Source organism: Balaenoptera borealis (assembly GCF_965194805.1).
Source record: "Balaenoptera borealis genome assembly, chromosome: 3".
In the NCBI taxonomy this organism is placed as follows: Eukaryota; Metazoa; Chordata; class Mammalia; order Artiodactyla; family Balaenopteridae; genus Balaenoptera; species Balaenoptera borealis.
The window spans coordinates 133,579,243-133,604,546 of NC_138866.1; the positions used below are offsets into that span (position 1 = coordinate 133,579,243).

Genomic DNA, 25,304 nt, shown 5'->3' on the forward strand with positions numbered 1-25,304 from the left:
ACACATAGCATGACCTCCACTGCCAGCGCTGCTTGTAGGAATCATCAGAGAGGAGAGTGGGATGTGCTCTCCAAGACATAAATCTGGAGGCTTTAGCAAGAGAAAGGGGTTGCCCTGAAATGCTGCCAATGTCACCAAGTACAGCAGACTTTGGCACCTGCACCCTGCTGGAGGCCCTTCCTGCATGGGGCCATCTGTGAAGGCACGGGGAAGCTGAACACAGCTCGGGGAAGATTCTGCGGCTAGACAATGGCCTGGAGCGAGCGGGTCCAGGGCACCCGGGGCAGCTGCCTGGCAGGGAACTGCCAGGCTGACCTTACCAACAGCAACAGAGAAGCAAGGGCTTTGGTAGGAGAGCTGGTAGCCCACCAAACTGTCCCACTGCTATATCCCTCAGAGGAATATGGTATCTAGTGGAGGAAGAAAGGCAGGTCAGATCCTGTGGGTGTGGAAATCTAGACCCTCTCTGCCTAGAAAACTCCACAAAGGCATGGGACTTAGAATGGCAGCCCTCATTCCATACTCTGCTGGGTCTGAAGACGCAGAAGTGAAAGCAGTCAGCCCTTAGAGCTCCCACTCTAGAAGGCTTCATAATTAGGAGGTCTGTGGATCCCAAAAGGCTTCAGAGACTTCCTGCACATCCTAAAGTTGCACACAGAAATTGTGTGTGTGTGTGTGTGTGTGTGTGTGTGTGTGTATACATTTCTCTGGGGAGAAAATTTAAGGCTTCTACCAGATTTTCAAATGTGTTAGTGAACCAGAGTTAAAAGTTTCATCTCTACAGATATTACAGAAAAGACTGCAATGAATGAGGAGTTAAATTTTGATTGTGTTGAGTGACAGCAGAAACGGGGACAGAATTCTATCATTCTTGGCCAAGTTCACACAGCTTGTAAGAGGTAAACTGGGACTGAAGTTTGGTTCACCAGCTCTGAGGTTGGGGCTAAACCCACTCCATCTCTTTGCTACCTCTTTGAAGGGATAAAAAAACAGGTTTTTTTTATTGTAAAAATGTAAATGCTGAGGAAGGTTGGCTTCCAAACATTGACATCACAAAAGCAAATCACATTATAGCAGCTAACATTTGGAAAAATATTTTTTTAATTTATTTTCAATAGCATAAAAATTACATGCTTAGAAATAAATTTTTAAAAAGATGGACAAGATCTATACCCTGAAAGCTATAAAACACTGCTGAGAGAAATTAAACAAGACCTATATAAATGGAAAGAAATCTCATGTTCATGGATTAGAAGAATCAATATTGTTAAGATGTCAATTCTCCCCAATTTTATCTATAGATTCAATGTAATCCCTACCATAATTCCAATAGGCTTTTTTGGGGGTAAAAATTGACAATCTGATCCTCAAATTTGTATGAAAATTCAAAGGACTTGTAATATCCCAAGCAATCTTGAAAAAGAAGAGTTGGAGGACATATACTACCTGATTTCAAGTCTTACTATAAAACTATAATAATCAAGGCAGTGTGGTAATAGATCCGTGGAACAGAATAGAAAGTTGAGAAATAGACCCATACTTGTACACCCAATTAATTTTTGATAAAGGGTGCCAATACAATGAGAAATGCAAAAATCTTTTCAATAAATGGTGCTGGAACAACTGCACATCCATTGAATAAAAAGAGACTCGGACTCCTACTTCTCACCACACACAAAAATTACTTTGAGATGGATCATGGATTTAAACATAAAGGTTAAAATTGTAGCGCTTCTAGGAAAAAAAATCACAGGAGAATATTTTTATGACTTGAGAGTAGGCAAAGCTTCCTTAGATGGGACACAGAAAGTAATAATCATGAAAAGAAAAAAATTCCTAAATTAGACTTTAACAAAAATTAAAACTTCTGCTCATGAGAAGGTTGATCTACCATTTAAAAACTATTTACTATTTGAAAACGAGTAGGCAAGTTACATACTGGAAGAAAATATTTGCAAAATATATATCCAAAAAAGGAATGGTATTCAGAAAATAGAAAGAACTCCTATAACTCAGTAATAAAGGACAAACAACCCAGTTAAAAATGAGCAAAGATTTGAACAGAAGATATTCTAAAAGCTCAGTATCATTAATCATTAGGGAAATGCAAGTTAAATACCACTACACTCCCACCAAAATCACTAAAATTTAAAAATACTGACAATACTTGGTGAGGATATGGAGCAATGAGAACATTCATACCTTATTGGTTGTGTCTAAAATGGTACAACCACTTTGGAAACAAGTCTGGTGGTTTCTTATGAAACTAAGTATATACGTACCCTATGACTCACTTATTCTATTCTTAGGTATTTACCCAAGAAAAATATGTGTAAAAAATATATCCAAGAATGTTCATGGCAATTTTATTCATGGTATTTCCAAACTGTAAATAGCAAAGGTGTCCATCAACAGGAGAATGAATAAATAACTACTGTAGTATAGTAACTACTCAGCAATCAAAAGGAATAAATTACTGATCCATGAAATGACTGATGGGAATCTCAAAACACAATGCAGAGTGAAAGAATGACTGCACAAAATGATCCCATTTATATTCTGTTCTAATCAGTGGTGGGAAAAAAATCAGAACAGTGGTTCCTGAGGGTGGGGACAGTCATGAAGTTTACCAGCGGAGGGGTATGAGGAAATTGTTTGGGTGATGGTTCTTTATCTTGATGATGTTTTTAGTACACAGGTGTTGGTATTTGTTAAAACTTAGCAAATAGTCTAATGAAGATATGTGCATTTTACTTTATATAAACTTTACCTAAAAAATTATAAATAATATTGAACTATAGTCAATAATATGAATACTGAAGCACTTGAGGGTGAAAAGTACAGATATTTCCAATTTACTTTGAAATGCATTACAAATAATGGATTGATGGATGGATAGAAGAACAGACAGAAATGAGAGCAATTTTAGAAAATGTTAATGGTAAAATCTAGGTGGTGGGTATCTGGATGTACATGGTTCAGTTCTTTCAGTTTCACTGTATGTTTGGAATTTTTCATAACAAAATATTGGGAGAAGTGAATCAGAATAACATACCCTAAATGGAAGGCCTGCCATATGGCATACTGAACGAGCTCCACCACCAGCCCAGAAAAATCCTGCTCTGGAGAAAGGAAAAGACAAGCTGCTTACAGTAAAGCCCCTTGATACCATCCAGGGTCTTTACAGCTCACTCTAAGCCATGACTATTTCAAAGGCAACCATTCTGAAAATCCACGTTAAGTGGATTTCATGAGTGTCACGCACAATCTGCATCCTTCCTGAAACACCAATACAAGACTGCTGTGTCTGAATGGAGATTACTGGTTTTTTTTTTTTTTTTTTTTGGCTATGCATTTTTGGAAAGGGGTATCAAAAAAGGGCTTAGTGTGTAAGTGGTTATATACGTGAATAAGGCAGCTTCACATCCCATCACACACTAACAGTCCCCATTGATTATTAACAGTCAGAGACTAAGACATTTGAGAGTCAGCTGCAGGGAGAAGCCATTGGCAGGGTAAGAAGAAGGCAGAATCCACGGCCGCGTCATCCATCAGAAGAGGCACTTAATTATGTCGCTGCTCATCTTTCAGAATTAAACAAATATCCTCCTTATCTCTGTAAAAGACAGGTGCACGTGCGTGAGGAGGTATAAAGTAACCTCTTCTGTTCACATTAGGAACATAAATAAAAAAGTTCACCTTTATGCCCAAGTTAAGCAACACTGAGAAGGTAGAACCAAGGACATAGGATGCATGTGAAATTACAAGGGTGGTTTTACTTTAACGTGATTTATAAATAATGCAACATATGTGGAATAAATGACATAGTAAGAAACAAGACTCTGCTAAGTTCTATTTACATATATATATATATTTAATACTGTGGTGTTTTCAGTTTGAATCTGATTTTCTTAAGTTGCATGGACAACACATGTACACTCTCACTGACCCAAGAGCTGGGGGGTCTGGTCCAATCAAATTGTTGGAAGGACATTATGGGAAAACATCAGGTAATGCATATGCATTTAATTTACTCTGCCAACTTCATTTAATTTCCTGAAATCATAAAGAGAATGATTAACATATATTTAAATTAAAAAAAAGACCAAAATGCTAATGATAAGTATTAATGATGGGCTGGGGGGAATTAGTGATAGGATTAGAAAAGATTTTTCTTTATTTCCTAAATTCCCTGTAATGGAATTATATGACTGCTTTATTTAAAACTTTAAAGAAGTTAGATAAGTAATAAAAGAATACATTCTCATTGAAGAAAATTAAATAGTACAGAGATACATCATGTAAGGCAGAACCCCTCCTCCCCAGCATGAAACACCGTTTCTTAGAGGTAAATATTTACTTTAATAGTAATTTTTTTTTACAAAAATACTACAGTTTTATATTTGAGAATTGGTGTCCTTTGATTTAAATTTAAATCGGGGTAATTGTATGTATGTATACTATTTGAGATTATTTAGTTATTTGTGCCTATTAATCAACCATTATCTGTAATTATATTCTTTTACACAGTAAAACATCACAGTTCTAAATATTTTGCTCATACAGATTTAAAATTCATACTAAAAATATAACCCCCCAAACTTACTCTATTTCAATACAATATTAATGTAGCAAACAAGTAACTAGGACTAGTAGGAAAATAATAGTAGAACATTAGAATGATTCAGTGTCAAATTTTTTAAAAAATCCTTTTTGTTCTTTATTACAATAGGTGTAATTATTTTCCTAAATAGCAATGAAAATTCCATATACATATATATACTACAGCCAGGCATCTTAATTCTTTGGGTGATGGTTCTATATCTTGAATTAATGTAGAGTTAATATGCGTAACAAAGAAGGTAACAAAAAACTAGGAGAAAGGGAAACCATTAGCACAGTTCTTTTTTATTTTTAAGGTTTGGTCAGTGTTGCTTGTTTGTTTTTAGGAAAGTGTCAATTAGAAGTAATTAGAAGCAAGAACGAGTGAGGGGAAGCTATAAATGTAGTGAATGAGTAGCATTATGGATTCAGCACATGTAGACTTACTCAAGAATACAAGAAATATTTACAGTAAGATGTGAGGTGATAAGTGAACATATTCCTGGTGGGTGATAAATGTTAATATCTACACAGCCTGGTATTTAAATATGCTGGACACGGACAGTAAATTAAAGTTCATTATGTGAAAAGTATTTGGTTAAAAAATATTTAAAAACCTATGAAACCAGAACATCATTTAGTCCTTGATAATCACTTTCAATTTAATATTCTAGTTATAAAAAAATACTTTCAGTAACACTGTATATTTCACATATTCAGCCATTTCTAGGAGAAATGTTTTTAGTTGCTAATAACTCAATCTCTAAATGTTATTTCTGTAATTCAAGTTTTAGAAAAACAAATTATTCTGACTACAGGAAAACTAACAGAAATTATTCTTCTCTTTTATTTTGGGAAAGTAATAAAACAGAATTCCATGAATGTTATAGAGTGATGTCTGGCTGTACAAGCCATGTCACTTACACTAATAGTTCACTGTGGCCTTCCCCATCTTAAAGAGAGTCCTCCTTTGTCTGCTGATTCTGAGTCTGTTCTGTCCTTATATCCTAAAGAGACATTCTTACCTTTTCTTCTAGAACAATATTTGTTAACTCATCCCTCCCAACCCAATAATCAGAATAAAATTCTCTCTCTACTGCTTTTTTCCTACGAATCTAGGACAATGGAGAGGTAATATGAAAGTGACTTTAATTCTATCAGTTCTAAATTTTGGTCTCTTATGTATATATATTATACATTTAATTCTCTCATCCCCGTCAAAGAACGCATGCATGACGGAAGGCAAATGCTCTCTCTTGATTCGAAATCTGTAGCATCCTCTGTACATCCTGGAAAAGACACTAACGTTTTACTTGAATATATACTTTTTAAAAAATTACATTTACCTCCATCAATAGAGTAGCAAAAGGTAAACATATATCTAACAACCCAGAGGTCACTGCAGAATAAACAAGAGTAAACTTTAGGATGCTACTGACCTGGTCATAATTGTTTAATGACCTTCCTGTGCCATCCTCCATCGAGTCCCTGTGTGGCCAAACCCGGGGGTTGGGGGCTGTCCCTCCCTGGAGGTGACGCCCTCCTGGCACTGCAGTGGCTCACCCACTGTTGCCCTGGGCTTACCGGCCTCCAGCAAGAAGGATGCTTCTTTCTTTGCCAGCTGTCACTCTAGGGGTTTAGCCTCAGCAGCAGTTTTCATCTCTGGGTCACATTACGGTGAAATCCAACCCTTTATTTCTTCGGGGAAGAGGCAGAGGTTGGGGGGGTGTAGAGGGCGACATGACCTCAGGGTGACTCTCGGCAGTAATTCCTCACTGACTCCAGATGGCTGGTGCTCAGCCCCATCAAGCTGGGCCATCAGACCCAGCATCAGAAAAGAAAGCAAAGACAGCAGTGGCATTCACCAGGGGCCTGGCTCACGACTCACGCAGAGCAGAGCTCCAGCCACGCAGGCTGAGCGTTTCTCATACCAGCAAAGCCTCCCAGCACAGATGTAAAACTTCTCTGTGGATATTCTTACCAAATCACTGGAAATGAATTTTTGTTAATAAAAGGGGCATGGGCGGTTATACCTATGAGCAGGCTGTGCAGAGGGAAATCGCACATAAAAGTGCAGTTTTCTTTAGAAACAAAACATACAATTAATTGTTAAGATTCCATGTTATGTCCACCTGACACAGTGAAAAATTTAATGAGTTCTAATATTCATTGCTGGCCAGAGTGTGGTGAAAATTGTACACTTGTCAATGTGGGAAGGCTTACTGAGACAGGCTGGGACCTGGGACCCTTTGCTGTAGTGCTGCAATGCTTGCACCTGGACATATGTCTTTTGGAGTTACAAAATACAAAGAAACTATAAGGGACTAAAAATAACTGCGTGCATGTGTACTTGGGGCAAATTATGGACAAAAAGATACAAAAAGACCAAAAAAGCCAACTGCCACTTCTGAGGAGCAGGGAGCAAAAGCAGGGTACTATGCATGCCCCCTGCACACAATACTACCAAAGAGGTGGGCAAAACACCTAAGCCACCCCTCCTGTTGAACCCCTGGACACACCCCTACCCTCACCCCATATAAGGAACCAGCTCGCCCCCCTCAGGGAGTGGAGCAAGAAAGGGAAACTCTTGTTTGTTCTTGCTCCCCACTGCTACATCAGAGGTCCCAATGAAGTCTTGCTTGAATTTCTTGTCTGGCCTCTGATCAATTTCTATTGATTAAGGAAGGCCAAGAACCCTGGTCGGTATCAACAGCAACACTATGAGTAGGTGTCATGGCTGCCATTTTACAGATGAGGGAGGCCAAGATGAAGACACTTCACAGTGACAGGCAGGCAAGGAGCAGGGGCAAGAGTGACAGCAGCAGTCTTTGTGACCCTAGAGCCCATAGAAATCCTACTACTCTTCTTTCCAGTTTATTTTTTTTCCCCATAGGAAACATTTTCAAATTGAATTATAGTTGATTTACAATGTTGTGTTAATTTCTGCTGTATAGCAAAGTGATTCAGTTATACAATATATGCAATCTTTTTTTTGGGCAGGTGGGGGTGTTCGCCACACCTCGCAACTTGCAGGATCTTAGTTCCCTAACCAGGGATCGAACCCGTGCCCCTTCAGTGGAAGCACTGAGTCCTAACCACTGGACCACCAGGGAATTCCCCTATACATTCTTTTTTTTTTTTTTTTAATTTTTATTGGAGTATAGTTGCTTTGCAATGTTGTGTTAGTTTCTGCTGTACAGCAAAGTGAATCAGCTAAATGTACACATCCCCTCTTTTTTGGATTTCCTTCCCATTTAGGTCACCACAGAGCATTGAGTAGAGTTTCCTGTGCTATATAGTATGTACTCATTAGCTATCTATTTTATATATAGTAGTGTATATATGTCAATCCCAATCTCCCAGTTCATTCCACCCTCCCTTCCCCCCCTTGTATCCATACGTCCATTTTCTACATCTGTGTCTCTCTTCGTTCCAGTTTAATACTTGAGACAGACTGCATGTTTTGTCCCCCTAAATTTCATGTTGACCCTAATCCCCAGTATGATGGTATTAGGAGGTGGGTCTCCGGGAAGTGACTGGCTTATGAAGGTGGAGCCGCCATGATGGGATTAGTGCCCTCCCAGAAGAGACAGAGACCTTACTTCTCTGTCCCACATGAGGACACAATGAGAAGATGGCCGTCTGCAACCAGGAAGTGGGTCCTGACCAAGAACAGAATCTGCCAGTACCTCATCCTGGACTTCCCAGCCTCCGACGTGAGAAATAAATGTCTGTTGTTTAAGGCACCCAGTCTGTGGCAATTTTATAGCAGCCTGAGCCGACGAAAATAGTAGTACCTCTAGATACTTCAAAATGAGGAGCTACCATGCAGCCATTAAAACTGATGATAATGGAGACTAAGGAAAAGTACAGAAAAGACTTATACAATATTAAGCTAAAAGAATAGAATATGGAGCACAGACAGTGAAAAATGGAAAAAATATATAACACAGAAGATTGGTTGACATCATTTGAAAATACGCAAAGTGAAAGAATTTATTTTGGGAAAAAAAGAAGATTTCTAATGAGTATAGTCTATTAGTTTTGTTTATAAAAATTTAGTCTGTTTCTCTCTGTTTAGAAAGAAAAGCTGAGGAACACAAGTACATGATAGCAGCAGGTGAAATGATCAGAGATTTTTTTCTATTTGTGTTTTTCTGTGTTTGCCAATATCTTTCCCTTTTTCTCATCAGTTTGTATTGATTTTGAAATTAGGAAAAAGAAAACAATGAAGTGTATCCAGCACAAAGTTGACACTTTCAGTCTGACTTAATGAACTAGTTCTTTGATGGTATTATTTAAGCTAAAGCAACTCTTGGGTATACCAAGTCTTGACTCAGTTGCTCTGGAAATAAAGAGAACAAGAAAATTTCCCGGACAATAACTGGCAAAGGTGTCATGGACTTTAAAAGAGAAAATAAAATGGTCTATGATAACATTTAGTGTATCCGTAATTGGTACCATTTATTGAGTACTGCCAGATGCTATAAGAAATGCCCTGCATACATCTGCCTTCCTCCCAACACCCATGCAAGGCAGGGGTTCTCATCACCACTTTCCAGCAGATGACCAGTGCTCCAGGTGATTAGTGAAAGTGCCTCCACCCAGCTCCTAACAGCAGAGATGGGACTTGAACCCTTGGCACCTGTCGTCAAAGTCCAACCCCCTACTTCCCAGGCTGGGTGCACCCAGCCAAACATGGGGCAGTTATTCAGAATGTAATGTCCTTGGCAAACATGTAGGAACTAAAAGGTAAGATGATTCTGTCTCATTAGATGGAAAAACCAGAGAGGATATGGAAACCAATTCCTCCATGAATTCAGTAGCAGTGGAAGAGAGACACAGAAATACAGAGCTACAAAGATGAATTCTTTCCAACACTTAGTTCCTCTCCCCAAAATTCATTTATTTATTGCTCATTCATTTTATAAACAATACTCACTATGTGCTGAGCTAGAGCCTGAGGACACACCTTGATGAGACAGGCAGGAAGAGCTAGAGTGTGAAGCTGTATTCTTCCCAGATTTTACTTTTTTTTTGTAATTGAAGTGTGGTTGAATTACAATGTTGTGTTAATTTCTGCTGTATAGCAAAGTGATTCAGTTATACATATATATATACACACATTCTGTTTTAAAATTCTTTTCCATTATGGTTTATCACAGGATATTGAATATAGTTCCCTGTGCTATACCGTAGGACCTTGTTGTTTATCCCAGATTTTACTTTTTTGTTTTTTAAAGAAGACTGGGTTTTAAATTTTTATTAATTTATTTATTTTGGCCGTGACGCGCGGCATGTGGTATCTTAGTTCCCCGACCAGGAATCAAACCCGTGCCCCCTTCAGTGGAAGTGCGGAGTCTTAACCACTGGACCACCAGGGAAGTCCAGATTTTACTTTTAAACATCTACAACAAATGCCATGTTCGAGAGACTTGGGATGGTCAACAGACACTGAACTGGTCAAGAAAGATGAACCGTCCTTCTGAGGAAACAAAAATCACAGAAGTAAGACAGTTCCTTTATTTAATACTCACATAATATAAAAAGGTGCAATCTGAAGATATAAAAAGAAATAGTCATACTCTGATCTCTGGGGAGGTGATTGTGGGCTGGGCCCACTGAGGGCTGGGCCAACCTCTGTCACAGCAATCCTGCTTCCAGGGAAGTGACTAAGGGAATAATTCTATACATTTAAAAAGCACTATGCAAGGACTTCCCTGGTGGTGCAGTGGTTAAGAATCCACCTGCTAATGCAGGGGACACGGGTTCGAGCCCTGGTCTGGGAAGATCCCACATGCCGTGGAGGAACTAAGCCCGTGCTCCACAACTACTGAGCCTGCGCTCTAGAGCCTGCGAGCCACAACTACTGAGTCCGCGTGCTGCAACTACTGAAGCCCACGTGCCTAGAGCCTGTGCTCCACAACAAGAGAAGCCCCTGCTCGCCGCAACTAGCAAAAGCTCATGCGCAGCAACGAAGACCCAACACAGCTAAAAATAAATAAATAAAATAAATAAATTTATTTTAAAAAAGCACTATGCAGGAAAACAGAAGGAAATGTGCATAAAGATGCTGATTTCTGTATGGTTTAGTATAGCAAAGAATGGTGGTTTTGTCAATTATGAAATGCATTAAAATGCTTATCACATCGAGCACATGGAGGGACCCTGCAACACAGGAAAACTGACTGGAAGGAAAGACCCCAGATGATAACTTTGGTTTTTCTTATGTGATGGAATTTGAGGTGATCTTTTCCCCTTTCCTCTATTTTCCAGTTATTTCTCTGTTACTGTTATAATGGAAAAATAGGTTTTTAAAATACACTTTTCAGATTAACAAAGTGAAATTTCTAACTAAATCCAAATTCCTCTTGGCAAAGATGGACACAAGGAAAGAAGAAAATATCTCAATCCAGAGGGAACTTTAGGATGAGGCACCAAGATTTTTCCAGTAGTGTCTTTTACTGAGAACTGTGAACCATGCTAACACACGTGGCAACAGAAATAGAACTGTACTCAAATGAGAAGACTTGGGTTCAAGTTCCAGTCTATTGCTCAACAGCTGCATGGTCTTGGCAAGTATTTGAGATGTCTGAATCTTGTCATCTTCTTGTGAAAAACAAAAACGAAACAAAATCCCCAAACAAAAAATGACACATATAACAATATTGCAAAATGCATGAGCCCCAAAATAAAAGGACCGGCCCACAAATGGGGGTTATTTCCATGATGCCTGTCCCCTTCCCCCCAACTCCAGGCAACTGTGAGGCACTGACACTGCACCCCCACTTTCTCTGTGGACCTCAGGCTTCCTCAGCCTTCACTCTTGTGTCTCTCCCTCCTGGAAGGAGCCCCACCCCTTCCCTGCTTCCAGGCCCAGTATGGATGCTACCCCCCAGGGATCCCTGGGGCCCTTCCCATGGGCTTCCTTCTCCTCCCTCTGTCTGCACCTGGCCTGACTGGGACCACCCCTGTTGTGAGGATCTGGCTGCCTCCTTTCTGCTTGGTGTTGCCGGCAAGCTGGGCCTGCAGATACTCAATCAGCATCGTGTGTCCCTAGCACTGTGCCATGCACGTAGTAAGTGCTCATTAACAACTTCTTGAATTCAACTCACTGGGCTTCCAGAGCTCTCTGTGTGCCAGTGAGGGGTTCACTCTAATCTTGCCCATCTGCAATATCATTCAGGATGGCCACAGGGCACAGAATTCTCCTGGTAAAAGAGAAGGACACCTTCAGGCCCTTCTGGATTTTCCTTTCCACCAATTCTTTAAATGCTTGATAAAATTCACCAGTGAAGTCATTTGGGCCTGGCTTTACTTTGTGGGGCATTTTTAAAATTATTAATTCAATCTCTCTACTTGTTATAAGTCTGTCCAGATTTCCTATTCTTTCTTGAGTCAGTTTAGGTAGTTTGTGTCTTTCTAAGGATTTATCCACTTCATTTAAGGTACTGAATTTGTTGGTGTACAATTGTCCATAGTATTGTCTTACAATTATTTTTTATTTATGTACAGTTGACAGTGATGTCCCCTTTTCATTCCTGATCTTAGTAATCTGAGCCTTGTCTCTTATTTTTCTTGGTCATTCTAAGTGAAAATTTGTAAATATTTTTTTCAAGGAACCAACTTTTGGTAGGTTTCTCTGATTTTCTCTATTGTTTTTCTAGTCTCTATTTCATTTATTTCTGCTCTAATCTTTGTTCTTCCCTCTGCTTGCTTTGGGTTTAGTTTCTTTTCTAGTTTCTTAAGATGGAAGGTTAGGATATTGATTTGAGATCTTTCTTCTTTTTTAATATAGGTGGGTATAGCTATAAATTTCCTTCTAAGCACTGCTTTACATGCATCCTCTAAGTTTTAGCATGTTGTGTTTTGTTTTCATTCATATCAATGTGTGCTCTAATTTCCCTTATGATTTCTTCTTTAACTCACTGGTTATTTAGGAGCATGTTGTTTCATTTCCACATATTTGTGAATTTCCCAAATTTCCTTCTGTTATTGATTTCTAATTTTATACCACTGTGGTCAGAGAACATGTTTTGTTTTATTTCAATCCTTTTAAATTTATTGAGGCTTGTTTTATGGACAAACACAATTTAAACACATAAGGAAAAATCTCCACAAAACTCTATGTGTCCTAAAACACACAAACTAGATAAAAGGACGAATGACAAATGAGAAAAGAAAATTAGAATGACCAATTAGAAAAGAAAACCCTATATTACAGACAAAGGGTTAATATGATGAACGAAGCATGTTCTTACATTGCTGGAGGGAATACAAAATTGCACAACCTCCATGGAGGGGAATTACCAATACCTAGCAAAATTACATCTGCATTTTCCCTCTTAGCCCAACACTCTGCATTTTAGACATTTATGCCAAAGATACAACAGCAAAAATGCAAAATGATGTCTACACAAGACTATTTATTGCATCATTATTGCAGGGGAAACAATCTAGATGTCCATCTATAGAGAACTGGTTACAGAAACTATGGGACTTCTGTAATCAGAGTCCTATGCAATGGTAAGAAGGAAAGAGAAAGAGTTCTATATACTGGGGCATCATCTCCTACTGTTTTGTGATTCTCAGGGCAGCTCCCATTACCTCCCCCCTGGGTGGGACACACAACATCCCAGCCCCCAGTGACCCTGTGTGCTGGGTCTGCTCACCCCATCCTAGAGCTGGGAAGGCAGAGGCTCAGCTGAGGGCAAATGAGGAGCCTGAATTACGCCCCAAAGTGGCAGCTCTGGCACAGTGCAGAAGAACAAGTGCAGCACTTGTGGTTCCTGGAAGAGGGAGAGGCCCACGCCCCGTGCTTATGGGTAACTGCCAAGGATTCTCCCCATGCCCATCCATAATCTCCATGCATCCTTAAGTACTGATGGTGAGGAGAAAACCTGCAAGGAGGTGTCCTGCCTCTATCTCCTCATTCTCCTAGGCAGAGTGCACTTTTCTGGTGCAAGGCGGGCAGGGCAGGCTGCTGAGGTGTCTGCACTGGAAAGAGCAGAAGCAGGGCAGACAGACAGACATATACTCACCAAGACAAGACAGGTTGGCTTTGGGGGAAATACCTGGAGGTCTCTTGAGAATACAAGATTAGAGATTGAGGATAGAGACTGCATTTTGTGAACTTCTGGGAAAGATCGGGGCAAAGGAGTTCAGAGGCTTGGCTGTATGCTTTAAATGGAATTCCCTGTGGATGTCCTGTTGAGAAACTTCAGTAAAGATTTAAACTGCGTTTTGATTTTGTTTTAAGATTCCAGGCTGGAGTTTCCTTGGAATACAGAGGCTATGAGTGATTTCCCTGCATCTCACATATATATTCATTTCTCCTCTTCTTCCTTTTTAACAAATGGAATATACTATAATTATGTTCTACAACTTGCTTCCCTCACTTAAAAGTTCTGTGTCGGCACATAGAGATCCAGCATACCTGTTTTCATGGTAGCCCTTTGTCCTCATTGATGGACATTTAGGGCATGTCTAGTTCTGTGTAATCCCCTTCACTGCTGTGCTGAACATCCCTACATGTGCATTTCTCACCTGAACTGTATCTCCAGGTTAAATTCCTAGCAGTGGAAGGAGCAGAGGATATAGTCAGCCTTGATTTTTATAAAGATTGCCAATTTGCTTTTCCAAAAGTTGCATCAATTATATCCTTACTTAATTATCAACTCAATATAGTTTAAAATAAAATATGCAAAACAGCAGAAGTTATATCTTTGCTGTCTTAAATAATATCAAACTTCCTGATTGTTTCCAATCTGCAAAGCAAAATAACATATCTCATAATTGGTTTTGGTTTCCATTTCTTTCCATATGAATGACATTCAGCATATTTTCATGTTTACCCATCATCTCTATCTTTTTCAATGAACTAAACTCTCTAATTCTATTTTTTGGTTCATTTGAAAATTGGAATATTCTTTCTATCATTGATTTGCCAGTGCTCTTTGTGGTATATGTTGAAGATAGTTTTTACCTATTTGTTGGTTGTCACTTGAGAGGCTTTTCTACAGAATAGTTCTAATTGTTATGTAATCATTTTATTAATCTTCTCCTTTATGATATCTGGGTTTTGTGCTGTGCTTCGGAAAAAGTCCCTCTCCCTCCAAAATTATTTTAATTTATCATTTTCCTAGACTTTTAATGGTGTTGTTCATTTTTATGTTTAAATATTTGATTCATCTGAAATTGATTTTGGTGTGGAAGTGAGAAAGCAATATGTTATTTTTGTCCTATTGCCAGGTAAACTTTCTTTTCTGGACTAATTTGAAATCCTAAATAGTAAAGCAAAAGCAATGTGTATTTGGACCTATTTTTTTTTTGGCTGTGAGGCATGTGGGATCTTAGCTCCCCAACCAGGGATCGAACCCGCATTGGAAGGTGAAGTCTTAACCACTGGACCACCAGGGAAGTCCCATTTTGGCTTATTTTTGAGTTGCTACTCTGTCCCATTGCTTTCCCTGTCCTTTCCCTTTCTACTCTCCAACACATTTCATTACTATGGCATTGTAATAATTCTAACATATGATGGAACTACTCTGTCCTCCTCTCAACTGACCTCCTCCTGATTTGAATCTTCTTGGCTATTCTTATATGCTTATTTTTCTAGGTAGAATTTATTATTCTTTGTTCATGTTCTTTTTTTAAAAAAAATATTTATTGGAGTATAATTGCTTAACAATGTTGTGTTAGTTTCTGCTGTATAACAAAGTGAATCAGCTATACATATACATATATCCCCATACCCACTCCCTCTTGCATCTCCCTCCCTCCCACCCTCCCTATTCCACCCCTCTAGGTGGTCACAAAGCACCGAGCTGATCTCCCTGTGCTATGCGGTTGCTTCCCACTAGCTATTTTACATTTGGTAGTGTATATATGTCCATGCCACTCTCTCACCCTGTCACATCTTACCCCTCCCCCTCCCCATATCCTCAAGTCCATTCTCTAGTAGGTCTGTGTCTTTATTCCCGTCTTGCCACTAGGTTCTTCATGACCTTTTTTTTTTTTCTTAGATTCCATATATAAGTGTTAGCATACTGTATTTGTTTTTCTCTTTCTGACTTACTTCACTCTGTATGACAGACTCTAACTCCATCCACCTCACTACAAATACCTCCATTTCATTTCTTTTTATGGCTGAGTAATATTCCATTGTATATATGTGCCACATCTTCTTTATCCATTCATCTGATGATGGACACTTAGGTTGCTTCCATGTCCTGGCTATTGTAAATAGAGCTGCAATGAACATTTTGGTACAGGACTCTTTTTGAATTATGGTTTTCTCAGGGTATATGCCCAGTAGTGGGACTGCTGGGTTGTATGGTAGTTCTATTTTTAGTTTTTTAAGGAACCTCCATACTGTTCTCCATAGTGGCTGTATCAATTTACATTCCCACCAACAGTGCAAGAGTGTTCCCTTTTCTCCAGACCCTCTCCAGCTACAGTAATCAAGACAGATTGGTACTGGCACAAAAACAGAAACATAGATCAATGGAACAGGATAGAAAGCCCAGAGATAAACCCACACACATATGGTCACCTTATCTTTGATAAAGGAGGCAAGCATATACAGTGGAGAAAAGACAGCCTCTTCAATAAGTGGTGATGGGAAAATTGGACAGGTACATGTAAAAGTATGAAATTAGAACACTCCCTGACACCATATACAAAAATAAACTCAAAATGGATTAAAGACCTAAGTGTAAGACCAGACACTATCAAACTCTTAGAGGAAAACATAGGCAGAACACTTTATGACATAAATCACAGCAAGATCCTTTTTGACCCAGCTCCTAGAGAAATGGAAATAAAAACACAAATAAACAAATGGGACCTAATGAAACTTAAAAGCTTTTGCACAGCAAAGGAAACCATAAACAAGACAAAAAGACAACCCTCAGAATGGGAGAAAATATTTGCAAATGAAGCAACTGACAAAGGATTAATCTCCAAGATTTACAAGCAGCTCATGCAGCTCAATAACAAAAAAACAAACAACCCAATCCAAAAATGGGCAGAAGACCTAAATAGACATTTCTCCAAAGAAGATATACAGATTGCCAACAGACACATGAAAGAATGCTCAACAGCATTAATCATTAGAGAAATGCAAATCAAAACTACAATGAGATATCATCTCACACCGGTCAGAATGGCCATCATCAAAAAATCTGTTCATGTTCTAAAAAGAAATCCTGTTTTTATTTTAACCGCAATTGCACTGAATTATAAAATCAACATGTAGAGAATTGATATATTTACAATGTTGTCTTCCTATACAAGAGGACTATATGTCATTTTTAAAATTGAAGTACAATTGACTTACAATATTATATTAGTTTCAGGTGTACAATAATAGTGATTCAATATTTTTATAGATTATACTCCATTTAAAGTTATTATAAAATATTGGTTATATTCCCTGTGCTGTACATTACACTCTTGTATCTTATTTATTTTATACCTAGTAGTTCATACTTCTTCCTCCCCTTCCTTGATCTTGTCTCCCCCCACCCCCTCCGCTCTGGTAACCACTAGCTTGTTCTCTGTAGCTATGAGTCTGTTTCTATCTTCTTATATTCACTTGTTTGTTTTATTTTTTTAGATTCTACATATAAGTGAAAACATACAGTATTTGTCTTTCTCTGTCTGACTTATTTCACTTAGCATAATACCCTCCAGGTCCATCCATGTTGTTATAAATTGCAAAATTTCATTCTTTTTTATGGTTGAGTAATATTCCATTGTACGTATATACCACATCTTCTTTATCCATTCATCTACTGATGGACACTTAAGTTGCTTTCATATCTTGGTTATTGTAAATAATGCTACTGTGAACATTGGGGTGCATATATCTTTTTGAATTAATGTTTTCATTTTCTTTGGATATGAACCCAGGAGTGGAATGGCTGGATCATACGGTAGTTCTATTTTTAATTTTTTGAGGAACCTCTATACTGTTTTCCATAGTGTTTGCACCAATTTACATTCTCACCAACAGTGCACAAGGGTTCCCTTTTCTCCACATCCTTGCCAATATTTATTATTTGTAGACATTTTGATGATTTGATGATAGCCATTCTGACAGGTATAAGGTAGTATCTCATCGTGGTTTTGATTTGCATTTCCCTGATGATTAGTGATGTTGAGCATCTTTTCCTGTGCCTGTTGGCTATCTGTATGTCTTCTTTGGAAAAATGCCTGTTCAGGTCCTCTGCCCATTTTTTAATCAAGTTTTTTTTTTTTTTTATAGTGAGTTGCATGAGTTCTTTATATATTTTGGATATTTACCCCTTATCAGATTTACTTAAATATTCTTAAAGTTTCCTTCATACGATCCTGTATATTTATCATGATTTCCCCTAGACAGTGTACATTTAATTTATATTGATTCAATAATTAAGAAAAAAGCAAAACATTTCTACTTATAGCCCCTTGGACATTCAAAGTTCTCATTTCAGTTCTTCTGGGCTTGTAAATTGATCTGGATAGGGCATCTAGTTACCCACTAGATACAATGTCAATGCGAAGAGCTCCTACGAAAGATAAGGAAAGATCAACGAGGTCCTAGAGGTTGATAAGCAAAAGATATGAAGAGAGAGTTCAAAAAAAGTAAATATAACCAGCTCTTACACACACTAAAACATGCTAAGCCTCACTTATCATAAGAGAAATGCATAGTAAAACTATACTGAGACACCATTTTTCACACATCAGATTAGAAAAAACCAAAAATTTGATAACAAACACTGCTGTCAGGCCTATAGGGAAACAGGCAAGCACATACATTGTGGAAGATGGGGGTAAACAGGAAAAACTCCCATGGAGGGTGATTTGGCACTATCTGGCAGATTTTCAGAAGCATATGTCCTTTGACCCATCACTTTGAGAATTTATTGTGTAGATACGCTTGTATACATGTGAAAAGACATCACAGCATTGTTTGTTATAACAAAATATTAAGAATAGCCCAAATGTCCAGTAAAGGAGACTGCTTACATAAACTGAGGTACAACACAATAGAATTCTGTGCATTTGTCAAAAGAATGATTATGATGATGATGATAGCACGAATGTGTGAAAGAAATAGGCAAGGTACAGAACAGTGTGTGTGATCAGCTACACATTGTACAAAAGAGGGAAAATAAGAATCTATATTTGTTTTGTTTGTTACACATAAAGACATTCTGTAAGGATGTAAAAATCAAAGAATGGTTTTTGAGCTGTGTGACTATATTCAAACAACTAAAATTTTAAGATCTTGGCAAGGAGAAATACATGAAGTCATTTGCTCTGCCTTTTCCTCTGCATGTCTTCAGGCAGAGATACACACCCTCGAGTTCAAACAACAAAAATTGACTCCAGCTGATTTGCCTCAAAACAGGGACTGCCATCTGCCTTCTAAATCCCAAAGCAGGCACACCAAAAAAAGCAATAAGCCAGGATCAGGGGTCCTCTGTAGCTCGCAGAGTTATGAGTTGATGTATTTAACTCGTAGATTTGAAGGGAACCCCTTGGGTGATTACAACGTGGCCTCTGAAAAGTTAAAAGCAAACACCACAAATGTATCTGCATAAAAGATAATGCTTAACAGAAGCAAACGCCTGCAGCCTCACCCCTTTGAACTGAGACAAAAACGCAGAGAAGATCTTCAGCCTGAGCAAGAGTTTACATTCCTGGGTGCCGCACTCCTCTGCAGCTGGGTTTGTAGCCTGTGGTTGAGTTGGACCAGACTGCTCTGTGATTGCCACATTCACAGCTATTTTCCTCTATGGAAATGCCCACTCACATAGTACAAACTTCTTCAGTTAATATAAACCCTGGCCAGACAACAATATGGCCCTTTGTTTTTATGAGTGATATTCTGATTATTAAAGCAAGAAGCTCCATGATTCCTCAGAAACCACAAACATCCCAAGAATGCCTGGGTTCTGCTACTGTGGCCCTTTGCCCACCGAAACCTGACTCAGCCATCACTATTTCTCGATGAGTTCAAGGCACTCCTTATGGACAGCTTTCAGCTGAACATTTAAAAGATACTCATGAATATTAGAACTACAAGCTTTAGTAGGAAACAAACAGATTTTGCTAATCTGGTCAAAAAAAACATTCTGAAGATAAGGCGAGGAAAGATTTTGACTTTAATGAAAACATTTTCAATTAAAACTTAAACAGTTTTAATTAAAACAATTTTGATGATTAGATTAGGGGTCATCACATTTCAGTGATAGACACATTCGAAAATGAGGACTGGACACATAAATTCCATGCTTTCTATGGCTTCAAGCCCAATAAAATCAAAGACCTCCCATTTTTAAGGACCTCCCCATTTTTATCAGTGTAATATTATTATCAGTTTCAGTTAACAGAACTAGAGTCCAGGTGAGGCTACATAATTTACTGAGTAATTACCAAGCATGCACACTTCGCATGGTGCTAAGCATTCTGCAAACAGATTCTAACCATTTCTGTGTTACAGACGAGGACTGGGGTGCAGAGGGACCAGTATTTGAACCCAGCTCCTTCCGACTGCAAAGTCCACATCCTTGACACCATCACTCAGTTTCTCCTGCAAATTGCACACCTCAGAGATGCCAAGGAGATGCTGGGAGATAGGATCCAGACAGCAGGCTTAGCCCTGGCTGTAGCCACAACCTCCTGCCCCAAGTCCTTAAAAGTTGTATACATATATATATACCAAACTCAACAAGCCACGTGAGCACAGAAAACAAGAAGGAGACCTAATAGGTCCAGAAACCATCGTGCATGAGGTAGGCAAGGTTCAGGAGTGCTCCAAGGCTGCCTGGAGGGCATACGGGAAGCAAGGCCCCCAGAGCCACCAGCAGGGGGACTGCTCGGAGGGAAAACCCACAGTAAGCCTTTCTCCAGCCTGCACCAGGCAGTGGGGGGAAGAGGTTTCTGCCCCCTGTGCACTAGAGAGGGAGTGTGGAACCTTAGGTGGTGGGTGACACTCAGGCAGCTCGTGGAGTCCCCCACCCAGAAGACATACTCTGGGTGCACCCCCAGGACAGCCCACTGCAGTCTCCCTGCCCCCCTATCTGCAGGCTGCGTTGACCAAAACTGCGTTCACAGACAGCTATGGGGAATCCCAAACACAAAGATCAACATCCAACCATGTACCCACAAACATTTGAGGAAGATGAACGCCATAAAGGAGAAGCACCCAGTTCCGATAACTGAGCCTGCAAGCAGGGCAGGAAGAGACCCCTCCCACCCCCATCCTTACACACAGAAAGTAAAGCTAAATTGAGTTCCCTGCTTATTTAGCCAAGGATCCAGTGCCACTGGGAGCATGTTGACCCCCCAGGGCAGGAGAGGATGAGGCATATCCCACCGCAGTTCCCCCTTGGGCCTCAGAGTCCCCAAGGGGAAGTGAGCAGTTGACAGTGACAGTGCTTAGGCAAGGTAGGGTCTTGCCAGGTCTGAGAGCCTGCATCTCTTGCTGCACCCTTACATTACTGTTCAGTGGGAAAACCTACACAAATAACCCAGTCACTGAGATAAGGGAGTGTGGACAAACTCTGGACTCTTTGGTTGATGATTAACTTGCTGTCAGCAACCACTACCCTCATCTGGGAGGAAAAGACTGAGTCAGTGCCTGAGCTCCCCTAAGCAGGATCTTGGGTTCTGGCTTTCCAGAATCTTGGGGGCCCATCTCCATCTAGTACCAGTGTTAGTAAAGCAAGAACAAGACCTCAGAATAAATATGACTGACATCTTGGAGAGATACAGGAGGACACAGCATCCATACACAAGAATTGACTGAAAAGCTGGGAGATTAAAACAAAAGAGTTGATCTGTAAAACACAGTAAGTGGGTGGCAGAGTATAACGGACAGAGCTAGAGGACAAATCAGCAATGTGGAAAACCAAGCAGAGGGTGCAGCAGCAAGACACAAAGAAGTTAAAGTACAGACAAAAAAATTAAAGAGACATGGAAGATGATCCTTGATGTTTTTCAAAACGTGTCTAATAAGAATTCCAGAACCATGTACTCAAATAAATAAGAAACATTCTCAAGTTGAAAAAAAGATGGGTTCTCAGAAGTTAGAGCATACTACTCAAGAAGTTGAAGAGGGGAGGAGTGAATTTAGGAAAAAGAAGAAAATAAAGATAAAAGCAAAAATTAATTAAATAGAGGGACTTCCCTGGTGGTCCAGTGGTCCCTGGAGAGGGTGTGGAGAAAAGGGAACCCTCTTGCACTGTTGGTGGGAATGTAAATTGATACAGCCACTATGGAGAACAGTATGGAGGTTCCTTAAAAAACTACAAATAGAACTACCATATGACCCCGAAATCCCACTACTGGGCATATACCTTGAGAAAACCATAATTCAAAAAGAGTCATGTACCACAATGTTCATTGCAGCACTATTTACAATAGCCAGGATATGGAAGCAACCTAAGGGTCCCTCAACAGATAAATGGATAAAGAAGATGTGGCACATATATACAATGGAATATTACTCAGCCATAAAAAGAAATGAAGTGAGGTGGATGTAGTGAGGTGGATAGACCTAGATTTGTCATACAGAGTGAAGTAAGTCAGAAAGAGAAAAACAAATACCGTATGGTAACGCATATGTATGGAATCTAAAAAAAAAATGGTTCTGAAGAACCTAGGGTCAGGACAGGAATAAAGATGAAGACGTAGAGAATGGACTTGAGGACATGGGGAGGGGGAAGGGTAAGCTGGGACAAAGTGAGAGAGTGGCATTGACATACATACACTACCAAATGTAAAATATATAGCTAGTGGGAAGCAGCCGCATAGCACAGGGAGATCAGCTCCGTGCTTTGTGACCACCTAGAGGGGTGGAATAGGGAGGGTGGGAGGGAGACACAAGAGGGAGTGGGTATGGGGATATATGTATATGTATAGCTGATTCACTTTGTTATACAGCAGAAACTAACACAACATTGTAAAGCAATTATACTCCAATAAAGATGTTAAAAAAAAAAGAATTATCGTTCTGAGACTTACAGAAGCTTTCTAATATAATAAACCACTCCAATGTTAAACTTAAAAAAAAAAAAAAAGACTCTGCGCTCCCAATGCAGGGGACCCGGGTTCCATCCTTGGTCAGGGAACTAGATCCTGCATGCCACAACTAAGAGCCCGCATGCCACAACAAAGATCCCACACGTGGCAAGGAAGATCTCGCATGCTGCAACTAAGACCTGGCACAGCCAAAAAAAATTTAATTAAATAGAAACCAAAGAGTTTTTGTCCGCCATCTTGGTGTGTGTGGTTGACTCTGTTCCTCGCCCTGTCCTCTCCCAAGACTTTCAGGATCAAGCGATTCCTGGCCAAGAAACAGAAGCAGAATCGTCCTACTCTCCAGTGGATTCAGATGAAAATGTAATAAAATCAGGTACAACTCCAAGAGAAGACATTGTAGAAGACCCAATCTGGGTCTATAAGGAATCACACATGAAATGGCACGCGTATTTTTGCTGTATCAAGGTCATGTGCATCTTATCCATATCACTATGAAAACCACTACTATTTGGACAGCTGGATGTGTTTTATTGGGAAAATAATTTTCCTCTTTGTTTCAATGTTTCTGCACTAGTGGGTTGGCTCAGTAATAAATATGTGAGATCTTTCGTTGGAAAAAAATAAATAGAAAGCAAAGAAACTAAAAAAGCAACAACAAAACCCAAAGCTGCTTCTTTCAAAGGACTCATGAAACGATCTTATTGAAAGATTGATCAAAAAAATAAGAAACGGGGATGGGGGGTAGCAAAAATACGGACAATATCTGGAATGAGAAAGGAGACAAAAATATACACTAGAGAATTAAATCATGAGAAATGGCAGATGGCAGGTCTGGGACAGGAACTGGACCACAGGAGCCTGGAATATCTTGTCACATCAGAAAGCAAGGATGTTATCAAAGACTCCTGGGGTCATGTCAAAAGTTAGAGAAACCAACCCAAAGGGGCTTCTGATGGCAAAAGATGAATAATTTTAGCATCAGAAATAAAAAAGTAAAAATCCATGAATGAGTAATAATACTAAAAGGACACACTTTATTGGTCACCTTTGAAAGATGCTAGGGAATTGATCCATTTCAGAAAATGGAATAATTAAAATAAGGGAAAGATTCATTCATCCTGACTTTCACATACAAACCGTATCTCAAGGTACCACAGAGTTGATGGGAGAAAGTCCTTTTTTAGAGATAGATTTCAGCTAGATGAAGAAAGAATGATAGACTTAAAATATCACCACTTCACAACCCCAAAGAAATAACTGATATAAAGCAACGATTGACGACTGATAAAATCATTAGGTGAAAAGCTGAAAAACCATTACAACCTTTATGATGAAGTATCACGCTGACAAGACCAAAATTACTGAAAAATTGAACATCAAAGAGACACAATTAGACATCATTTGACTCCTGTGGTGAAACAATAGGAAATACACAACACTAGTTATTTAGTGTTCTTGCCAAGCCTTACTGAATGTAATCAAGCCTCTGGATCTATGGAAGCACAGAGGAGCACCACACCGGATGCAATCACCAAAATCCAGACTGTGGGAAACTACAAAGGATAAGCAATGTGGTTTTATCAACAATTAAATTGCAAGGAAAAAGGAAGTGAGGGAGAAAGGTAGAAATTAAGAGACTCAGTAACAAACATGATTCAAGTCAACCATTGATAAAAATAAATTATGAGACAATCAAGGGCATTAGAATGCTGACTAGATATCTGATGTTATTAAGCCCATATTTTTTATTTTAAAAAATGTATATAAAATGTACTGAGGTTAGACTTTTTAAAACACTTCTTAACATATGACGTTTGGAATTGGGTTCTAAATAATCTAGAGAGAAATGGAAGGGAATATGAATAGATCAAGATTGGCTATGTGTGATAATTGCTAAAGTTGGGGCAATGGATACAGAGAGGTCCATTACAGTATTCTCTCACTTTTATGATGCATTCAAAATTTTCCATAATATAAAAGATGGAAAAAAAAAACCGAGATAAAAACATAACAATTTCAAAATTCTGCCTAGGCTAAAGATTTATGAAAAGAAAAAAGCCATTTTGAATCTAGGCCTAAGAAACTGATTTCTGAGGAAAAAAAAGAGAGAGGAAACTATTTTCTCTGATTCTTTGGAAGAAAGGAGAACTGGAAAACTAGGGACCAGAGTGGGAGGGAATACTTTTCACTGTATTCCCTTTTGTACTTTTGAATTTTATATCGAGTATACGATGTATCTATGAAAACTAAATGATATCATCTAAAAACATATTTTAAATCCTGAAGCCACTAGGAACTTTATGCTAATACATTTGAAAATCTAGATTAAATGTGTGACTATCTAGAAAAATGTATTCACAAAATTAACTCAAGAAGAAATGGAAAATTTAAATAAACCTACAGTCTTTAATGAAATGGAATCAATAATTTAAAAGTCTACCCATAAAAAAGCACCAGGCCTAGATGGTTTTATAGGTAAAAGATTTTATCTAGCTTCTTGGAAAATAAAGCTCTTATACAGTACAAACTTAGTGTTGATTAAAAAATTAAATTACAAAAAGATTGGCACAGTATGAAAATATTTATTTTAAAATCTTAAATATGGAAACTGTTCTGAAAAGAGCAGGACTGCCCAAACGTGACTCTGGTTGCCACTCCTCAAA

The 25,304-nt window shown here is 38.9% G+C and overlaps 1 protein-coding gene and 1 pseudogene across 11 annotated transcripts in view; one reads left to right on the forward strand and one right to left on the reverse strand.

The window, feature by feature from the left end:
* Positions 1–25,304, reverse strand: part of LRRK1 (leucine rich repeat kinase 1) — a 118,275-nt gene that overhangs the window by 76,898 nt on the left and 16,073 nt on the right. The gene's annotated exons all lie outside the window — the stretch shown is intronic.
* Positions 250–24,214, forward strand: LOC309626903 (annotated as a pseudogene). Its single transcript has 2 exons — positions 250–348; positions 22,853–24,214. The product of its transcript is annotated as an uncharacterized misc_RNA (transcript).